We start from the raw sequence: 10,001 nt of genomic DNA, 5'->3' as shown, positions 1-10,001 counted from the left end.
CTGGTAAAAGAAACTTCACCGTCACGCTACGGGAGAGCTTCGTACGCTGCCCATGGAGGCTGCGCCGCGGTGCTGGTTTATATCGGAGGTCAGCCGGGGGCATGGTCAGACCGCGTTTGGCAGGGAACGGACCAGAGCATAAAATAAAACAGACGATCGCCGCCTTATCAGCAGTGCGCTTTTTCGCTTTACGTGTCGTCGGCCGCTCAAATGAACTTGTCATTTTGTGAGCGCGAAAAAAATGTGTTGTGAACGGGCATCCGGCTACTGCGTTCCTGCCTGCAGGTTAAAGAGCAGCGGCGGCCGCCCAATGCCCTCCCATCGGTGGTCGCGCCCCTTGCGGTAGCCTGTACGAAACTTGGACGGGAGTTTCATGACCAGAGAAGCATTGAAGGAATCTGGTCTAACATACTTTACGCATAGGTTAGAAATAATTAAACGGAACCTAGGCTAGTGAGAATGTGTGTAATTTGTTTTCACTCTGGAGCTATCTGTTACGTCACATGAGTTAATCGACAGCTTCACTTTCTCTATTGCTTTGGCTCAAACGCACAGAAAAAGCGCCCTTGCTATTATCTTTCTGAACATTCAATACGTTTTATGTCGCTCTGGCCGAAATATTCAACATTGCTAGTAAAAAGACAATTTAAATTTCTATTTTATACAAACGTTACCTTAAAAAGAAAGAAAAAACACTAAAAAAGTTCAACTCAACCCTTCTTACAAGAAAAGAAAACTTAGCTTTTAATACAGAGATTATTTTGTTCTAATTGTTCAAATAATTCTAAATTCATATTTTGAAACAATACATCCTATTGCATTTTGTTAAAGACAAACAAAATTCAGACATGTTTGCTAACATAGATTGTTATCGACATATTTTTTGATTTATCAATACGGCATATGCTTTACAAAGACAATTCAAGGCTGTGCATTATGTGCCTGTGCACAATGAGCATGTTATTATAACAACCTTTATAAATACATTACATGACAGTCTTATAACGTAATCTGAGGCCGCAATAAAACCTTATCCATGCAACCAATTACCACCCCCAGGGAATAGTACCTGCTGTGTTGATAAAAAACAGGAAAATGCGCATTCTTTTAAAAGAAATGGGATCGGTTGTGAGAGCCCGGTAGACGGCAAATAGAGCACCCTATTTTCCACCTTTCTTCCCTTGTTACAGCACTGTGGATGTGCCCTTTTTTGCTGCCCATATTTTTTTTCCGCTGCTACTAAGCATAATGTAAGAACTCCCCCAATCGTCCGTTTTAGAAAAAGTACCGGTCACACTGGTGCCAAAATCAATCAGTTCAACAGCCATGCGGTGGCTTGTATCTCGCACATATTCTCGGTCTGAATCCCTTTTCAAAGACACCGGTAGACTCAATATATCAACCATGTAATTGGTTGAGTAGCAGAGGTCCGCTTTAACACCGAACACGCATTTTTGTGAGGTGGTAGATTTGATTATTGCTTGTTTTGTTGTAGGGTTTTACGCGCCAACGCAACACAGGAGTTGAGTCAAGCCGTAGTGGAGGGCTCTAGATTAATTTGGACCAGCTGTGGATCTTTAACGTGTGCCGAAATCTTATACACACGGGCGATTTTGCTTTTCGCCTCCATCAGAAAAGCGGCCGCCGCGTCCTGGAATCGAACCCGCTACCTTGTGACGTGGTAGCTTGGTTTACGCTATATTTTGCAGAATATATTTCGCTCGCGGTATTCTGGGAACAACTTTCACACTGCTGCATGTCTTTTATGATGCTGCGGAAGACTTTTCCAGGAACCTGTTTGCAGGAATTACCGCGCTTAAAGAAGTCCCGTTTTTCAGACCGGATATTCGGCAATATCTAAAGGTATCGATAACAGTCATGGGGTGGTCCTTTGATTTAGGCAGTCATTGTTCTCATCAGAATAAATATGGAAAAAGTGAGTTGGCGCTTCATTTATTCATTTGCTTATTGCGATGCACGTAGCGTTTTAGAGCAAGAGACTCCATACGGGAAGTTCATCTAATTCTCACTTCTCTGCCGGTATTGTAGCCTCTAGCACACCGCTCCAAGGAACTACTTTGCGTTGGAGCGAAGATAGAATGGAACACCGACTGAATTATTTGTTCACCGGGTACTAAAAAATGGCTAATCAACGTTTCAAGACGATTCTGCTGCTAAAAGGTTTTGCACAATATTTTAATCGTGTACAGTTTTGAGTAAGACATTTTCTGAACCCGACTACGACCACCGCAGACAAGCGTCTTGTCTTCTCGTTAAAAATAGTGTGACGTGGTATACATTTTGTTTCAAATGCGCAACCTTCAGCGGATATTAGCTGAGCTTTGTTATCGTTCAAATGAGTCCGTTTATTTGTTTGTTTAGGGTTACAGAGAGCTCTTATGCTACGACAAAGCGTACTTCAAAATCCAAACATTACGCGTATCGTATTCAGTCCCCGACTGTGACTTTCCCGCGTGTTTCAAATATGGATTTATATGTATTACAGCTTGCCGCAGCTTCCCATTGTTTGTTATTTTGTCGTTGTCCGTTGTGTGATTTTGATTTTGGTTCAGGATCATATAGACATATTCTCCATCACTTCACTCAGTTTTTTGTAATAGCTATTATTGTTTACAAACATGACAATAATTTGCGTCCGCCACAGGACGTGGCTTGATTGTTGTATGTCACGCTAAAAGAAGTGACGGATACAGCCAAGATAACTACACAAGGAAAGAGCATAGGCTTAAGCAACGACGAGTTGGAACAGTGCGTGCTTGAGGGGCAGAGTAATTGCTTGGAAGAGAAAGCGTTAGAGCTACAAGCACTCAACGAGATTGTCAAAATGGAGAACGCGCGTGGGCAAATAGAAAGTGAGCTTGATGAGCTCGTGGGAGCGCGCGTGGAAATTGAAAAACAAACTTTGGTGCTGCGGCTAGGACTCGCAGGAATTCCCTTCAGTCAGATGATGATACCGAAGCTTATGATAGAGTCATACCTTTCTAATCACCGACCTCTAGCGCTGACCAGATTCTGCTGCCTTTACCAGGAGCACTAGAGGTCAACCAACCATGTGAACCTGACTTAACCACAAAACGTGAGAGGGTACATCATGCTACATGAAACAGCACAACCTCTAGACAACCGCAGGCAGCGATATCAAATTTCCCCGTTCTCGCGTCTGCTAAGCTCGGGGTTGAGGATGTCATTAAAGCGGGTTTGGAAGATATCCCGGCTCCGCAGCGCTGCTCTGTACCCAAAAAGAGTACTGTCAGAGAAGAGAATATCCCAAAGCCAGGATTTTACTCCTAAAGCACCAGGTAGTGTCAAAACGTAAGCACCATTGTCGCAAGCTAAACAGGCACTACTCTAGTCAGGCAAAGGGTCGATGTTCAAAAACCAAGCAAAAGATCTGTTGTACCGGACAAAGAGCTGAATCACAACTCCGAGTCGCTCACGAAATGCAAAAGGCGCCAACAGACATCTTTCATCGTTTGCCACGGTCTGCCAGAAAGTTGCCATGTGCATGGGTACCGCGCCACTTAAGGGAAAGCCCAATCACCTCTCGACCAGGTGTGTGTAAATAAGAGGCAGAGGGTGGCATCGCAGCCAATGTAGATAACAGAAAAAAAATTGTGAAAGCCCGTATTGTTGGTTTCTTTTTGGATCGTGCTTTCCCTCTGTATGTTTTCTGTATATGCGGTCATTGATTTGGTATGTTTGCTTATTCATGTGAAGCATCAGTTTCCGTGAAGTAATGTTGTACAGTCGGTGTGCTACCATTACAATTATGTGGAATATAGCAATTCGTACTTGGTCCGGAGAGAATGTATATTGTTGTCGTGTGCTGGACTGGTCGACTTTGAAGATTCATTTTTCGTGGGAAAAGGCTTAGAGGGGGGGGGGGGGGAGGTGTCATTAAGTGAAGTGAAAAAAGAGAACGACGACGATAAACAAGGTGCGAGATGCGGAGTAGATTCAAAAAACCCCGAGATAACCATCATCACCATAGTCTAGCGGCATCACTCACCCAACGCTCACGAGCAGGCCAATCACATGCTCCAGCCCCGAAAACTGAAAGAGAAGCGATACCATGAAGAAGAACCTGGAGATTGAGTGAAGAGCGTTACCGTGATGGACGGCGGTCAGGCGACCAGAAACGTGCTCTTCACCAAGATGGTCTCCACAACTGCAACTTCCAGGAAGTACAACGACCCGACTCCCCCAAGAAAGTCGGGTCGTCGCACATTAGTTGCACACCGCGGTGCCCCATTAGAGCGGCGTCCACTTGCCACGGGAGCTCGGAGCGCGCTCTACCCCAGCGGCCGCGACAGTTCGCCTGAGCATTTCAACGCTACTTCACCTAGGACGAACTATGTCCCATTCCTTCGTTTACCGACTGTGAGTTTTCACCCTTTGGAACTAGTGAACCGTTTGTATACCACATTGTAGTAGCTCCCTATTGTTCTGTAGTTTGTCTTTGTCCGTAGTGCGATTTGTATTTGGATTTTGGGTTATGTAAACATATTCTGGATCACTCAGTTTCTGCTAATACTTATGATTGTTTACGAACCTGACAATCTACCTCATTAATTAGAATTCATATTTTGGAGCCTCTCAATTCTTTGAAATATTCAGAAACTTTACTGACTGCGTAGGAAAGCATTGAAGTTTTGTAAGGCAGCTCCAACTGACAGGGCCATGCTCAGTGATGTAGCGCAGTCATTCTTACTTACTAACAAAACCGTTTTTTAAGCGTAGGGACTACTCGAGAAAATCCTTCAGGGGCTACGGGTGTTTACCAAAATCACTGCTCCCCTTGTGGCAACCTACTCGAGCTTTCCTTCATATTATTTCTAAACTAAACAGGAAGGCCTTAGTTGCAATGGGTTTTGCGTTGTTAAGCAGCAGCTCAATGGACCAGACATTATTTTAATGTCACTTTGCGTGGCCGATCAAAAATGCATAGAATAATGGAAATTCCTTTGTTATGTTGGTCATGCACTTTGCTGTGTGTTCCAATGACACTTACGTTTTATCAGAGGTATTTCAACGGCTGGTCTAGAACGTCTTATTGGCAGAGCAAAAATTATCAGTCTCTCTTTTCAATCATTTTGTCAGCTTTTGGGAATAGCAATAAATCCGACAGGTTCCTGCGCTAGTGTGCCTATCGCCTTTCCACTTTTCACATCGGTATTAAATATAATATACTGAAGAAAGTTCTTCTCGGGCCTGCTATTATCCTCGTATTGGGACGCCAGATTGAATACTTCAAGTTGAGTGTATTGTATTCATCCTGTGAGGTCTCGAGCTACGGCACACTCCTTCTCTCAGGTGACAACAGAGGTACCGGTGAAAGCAAGGAGAATCGTTTATTTACATATTACATTGTAATACAAGCCCAAACGACTACGTACGCCGAACATCAGGATCAAAGCAAATTTTAAGGTAATCCTTCAGGTCTTCAGGATGATTTCTGCAGCGTGCATGATTTTAGTATTTTGGTTATGTTTCGGTGTTCTGTTCGGTTCATGTTCTTATTGGCCTGGTTTTGTGATATCTATGTATTTAATATACATATTGTGGTTGTACGATTATAAAAAATTGTTCGCCTTTCTCCTTGACCTCGCAACCTTAGGGGTTGTTTTGATAGAAGCAATTAATTGCGAAGTTTTCAATAGCACTGAAACCTTCTGCGGCACACCATGAAGGTTCTACAAAAATTAGTCTATTCACGTAAGTTTTCTTACCAGCTTTGAAGGCGAAAACGTCTCACTAGAGCCACAATAGGATCATTGCTCTAGGCCGGGTCTGCGGCTTTCTGTGCTTTCAGTTACCTATCATCAGGTGCGTACTACTGTAACAAGAGAACTAATTACAAGAAAAACGAAAGATTTCTTTAATTAGGTATTATCCACTCCTGTTTTGCTACCCTTTTAGTCCCGCGTCATCCACGTTACCTGTAACGCGGCACGCCCAGAGCTAACTTGCACCTTAGCGGAAGCACGCGGCGTTAGAATATCGCTCAAAAGAAGGTGAAGATTTTTCATAAAAAAAGAAACAACTTACCTGTTCTAAGTACACGTTGAATAGTACCCATGTCCAAGTGCCCAAAACTCCACCCCCATCTGCGCGCGGAATGACACCAAAGCACGGAAGCCAAGAATACCTGGAATCCATGGTGTAACTAACCATGTTACATCACTTCAATTTACACACGCGGCTCTACAAAGAGTAAAACCAGACATTCCGCCTGCTGTTACCCGGAATTCGCGGGGGTGGTGTTCCTAACATAACAGCAGCGTAGGCAACCGAAGGGATTTAGCGGCGGACGCCGCCGCTGTAGCCATGCCGCGGGTTGGCAGAAGGAAATCGAGAGGGGCTTCTTTTGAAGGGTGAGATAGCGGAATTTAGCCATCCTGATGTGCTAGCTTGGGGCTACAACACCGCACGGCAGAAGCGCACACGACACCGGAACAGTTCGACAAGTGGTCTTAGTGATTCCCCTTTATACCGTCTTAAACAAGTCAGTTTAGTAAGTTTAAGAATGTTGAGCAAGCTAAAGAAACTTTTAAAATTGCTATTAATCAGAACCAGTTGCTTTTTCGCATTTTGCAATGCCCGTTTAAAAGCAAACGATTACGTATTACACAATTTACAACACTAAGTCTCATTCAAGGCAAGCAGTGTGTTTCTGTAGCGTTTCTCCAGCGGCCAGATATATGTATCTGGTCTCTAATTTAGTTTTCCCGCCCTGGAAACCAATCATTTACATTTCGTTGCCGTACGACAATATATTTCCGTCGGTTCCGGGTTATCCATGAGTTGCTGTCGAACACGTTACTCGAGCCGTGCGAAGGAAGTGCGCAATGGACGCGAAGCTGCGCCAAAACAGGCCCAAAACAACTGTCGCTAAAGCAGACGAACAAACTTACAGAAAGGCCCCGCCGACGAGACTACCGAGCTGAGCAGCTATGGTGCGTGGTGAACGCTGGGTTAATTCGCCGCTCCACTGACAGTGTGCTCCGCGAATAAAACCCTCCGCCAACCCACGCGCCTGACTCCGGGGCGTTGGAAATTTATTGGACCGCACGCCAGGAAAAACCGGTTGGCTGATTGGGGTAGAAAGCTTTCCTTTCAGAACGATTGGGATATGCCGTAGCTGAATATGAAAAATGGAGCGGCCGCCTGCGCTATCGCATTTCCATCGGTGTTATGTCTGGAGGCTGGCAAACCTAAACTTTGATTCAATATTTGATTGATTGATTGATTGATTGACTGATTGATTGATTGTTTGATTGATTGATTGATTGATTGATTTATTGATTCATTCATTCCTTCATTCATTCATTCATTGTTTGATTGATTGATTGATTGATTGATTGATTGATTGATTGATTGATTGATTGATTGATTGATTGATTGATTGATTGATTGATTGATTGATCGATTGATTGATTGATTGATTGATTGATTTATTGATTGATTTAAGTTTTAACGCATAGCGCTACAGAGGCGATGAGGCACGTTGTAGTCGAGGGCTCCGGATTAATTTTCACCCCATTTGGATCTTTATCGGTCGCCGAAATCATGAACACACGGGGTCTTTGGTTTTTCGCCCCCATCAGAAAAGCTGCTGCAGCGACCGGTAATCGAACCGGCTTCCCTGTGCGACGAGCTCAATGCCATAGCCATTGCGCCACCACAGCATAATGCTAAATTGAAGATGTTACTCGTTTTTTGTTGTTTATGATGACACTTATCAGTTCAAGTTCCATGTTCCTAAAGTATTCAGGAACGCCAAACGAGGCACATGTTACCATGGCGGCTTCTTTACCGGGATATCACCATGCGCGGCAACGTGTAACATAGATGCGAAAGCCCATGTGGTCCGTCTTGACCCCAGCAAATGTACTACCCTATCTTTGATGCTTTGTAAAACGTTATAATTAGTTTTTTGAAAACGGTTTACATGAATGGTCATATCTTATGCTAGATATTGGAAGGATGGTTTATACTAATAACCAGAGTTAGGGAAATCCCCAAGGTGGAGTGAGTTTCTGTGAAGGAAAGTTTGACATCCACCTAAATGCAGCCATACGGCTGCAAAGGAAAGCTATACAGCGTTCTCGGAAACTTCGCAGTTGAATAAAAATTCCTCCTGGTACAGGATTCCAACCCGGAACCACTGCTTAACCGGAGCAGTCGCTCTACTATCTGAGCTAACCAGGAGGCTAGTCGTTAGTAGCGCGAAAGCGAATTGATCAACAACACCTGTCCTTGATCAATTCGCTTTCGCGCTACTAACGGCTAGCCTCCTGGTTAGCTCAGGTGGTAGAGCGACTGCTCCGGTTAAGCAGTGGTCCCGGGTTCGAATCCCGGACCGGGACGAATTTTTCTTCAACTGCGAAGTTTACGAGAAAGCTTTATAGCTTTCTTTTGTATCCGTATGGCTGCATTTTGGGTGGATGTCAAATTTTCCTTCCCAGATGGTAAATACTGCTTTAAATGGGCCCTGGTTGGTTCCTTCATGTTCCGGAAAAAACAAAAGGGCACATCTGCTCAAGATTTACGTTCAGTGTAAACGCATCTGTTTTGTTTCGCTGCAAGGCTTTGAAATGCGTTAAAAGACCAATCTTTTATCTTAACTAAAAAGGAGGTTCCAGTTCTACCGCGTACTATTATAGTGAATTGTACACTTCCAAAGTAAGGGGACAAAGACCGCAACATTACTTCTCTTGCCAGTATGGATGTAGCGATAATGGGGAAATACCGCCCAATACCGTTGAAGTGACTTAGCTTTGCGATTTGCAAAGCTGGCATAATTGCTTCGCCCAATGTGTGCGGCGTTAACTCGGAAGCTATTTATGTTGCGCATCTGCCCAATATAAAATGGAGTACATAACTGCCGTTGATGATCACCTGTGCTCCAGCGATACTCGTCGATGGGAAACACCCCTGGGCAAATAGACCCAAAATCGTAGTTGGGTAAAAACGCAGGAGAGGAAAGTGCTGAAATGGCCTTTGTCTGACCAGAGGGGAATTTCTATATCTCACTATGGTGGAACTGGCAAAATATTTATTATCACAAACCTTTACGGTCTCTAAACAAAACTAATGTAACTACAATCTAAATCCGTTTTTCGGTTTGTCTGCCACAAGGAAGCCGCCGCATTACGTGAGCAGCATGCGCAGCGCACATGCAAACCTAAGCCCCAATTGAGCCGCAGGGATGAAGGTTTATAAAATACGGGCAAATCAAACAGGCTCACGCCGCGGATAGAACAATAGGAGATGCCAAAAAGGCGCCGGAGCGGCGTTTCCAGGTGTTTTTGAGTATGCATATAGTGGAGTTGTGCGGGAAAGCAAAAAAGAAATCGTTCAGCAAAGTCCCTTGTACTTGTGCCATTAACACAAATACTGTCCCGTATATATGGCGTATGGCACGTACTTGCTTTTTGCTTGTGCATTGTTAATATAAAGGGCCCTTTTTTTGACTGCACAAATTCCCGGGAAATCTGAGAGTTTGCCGGAAGTGTTTTCTGATGGGCTTTCAATTTTGGTCATGTGCATCCGGTTGACAAAGCGATTGTGTGTGCCTTCGTCATTTGTACGTTTTATGAAGTTTGCGGGCACCAGTTCTCAAGTTTTCGCTATTTCTCTTTACTAAAAGCGATTCACTCTTGATGGGCAATAAAAAAACTATACTACATGCACCGTACATGACATCGCAAACCTGTCTTGGCTATTCAACAACAATGCAACTTGTATAACACGCCGTCTAAGTGATTGTGCTAAAAAAGAGTGACGTAATTTAAACAGCTTTCGGGAATGTACACGTCACACATTAGCAACTTTATGTTGCGTAAAAGTGACGTAATAATGCGTAACAACTTGAAAATTGCGGCTGTTTTTGGGGTGAAATAGGGCAAAAAAAGTTCCCTCACCTTCGGCGCAGCGAAATGTCCCGAAATTTTCAGCAGCCGCAGTTTCGCATCACA

The sequence above is a fragment of the Haemaphysalis longicornis genome, unplaced genomic scaffold (genome assembly GCF_048455015.1).
Source record: "Haemaphysalis longicornis isolate Haplotype H1 unplaced genomic scaffold, Haemaphysalis longicornis Haplotype H1 scaffold_8, whole genome shotgun sequence".
NCBI classification, from domain to species: domain Eukaryota; kingdom Metazoa; phylum Arthropoda; class Arachnida; order Ixodida; family Ixodidae; genus Haemaphysalis; species Haemaphysalis longicornis.
The sequence above is the reverse complement of the archived record's forward strand: the minus strand, read 5'-3'. Positions refer to the sequence as shown.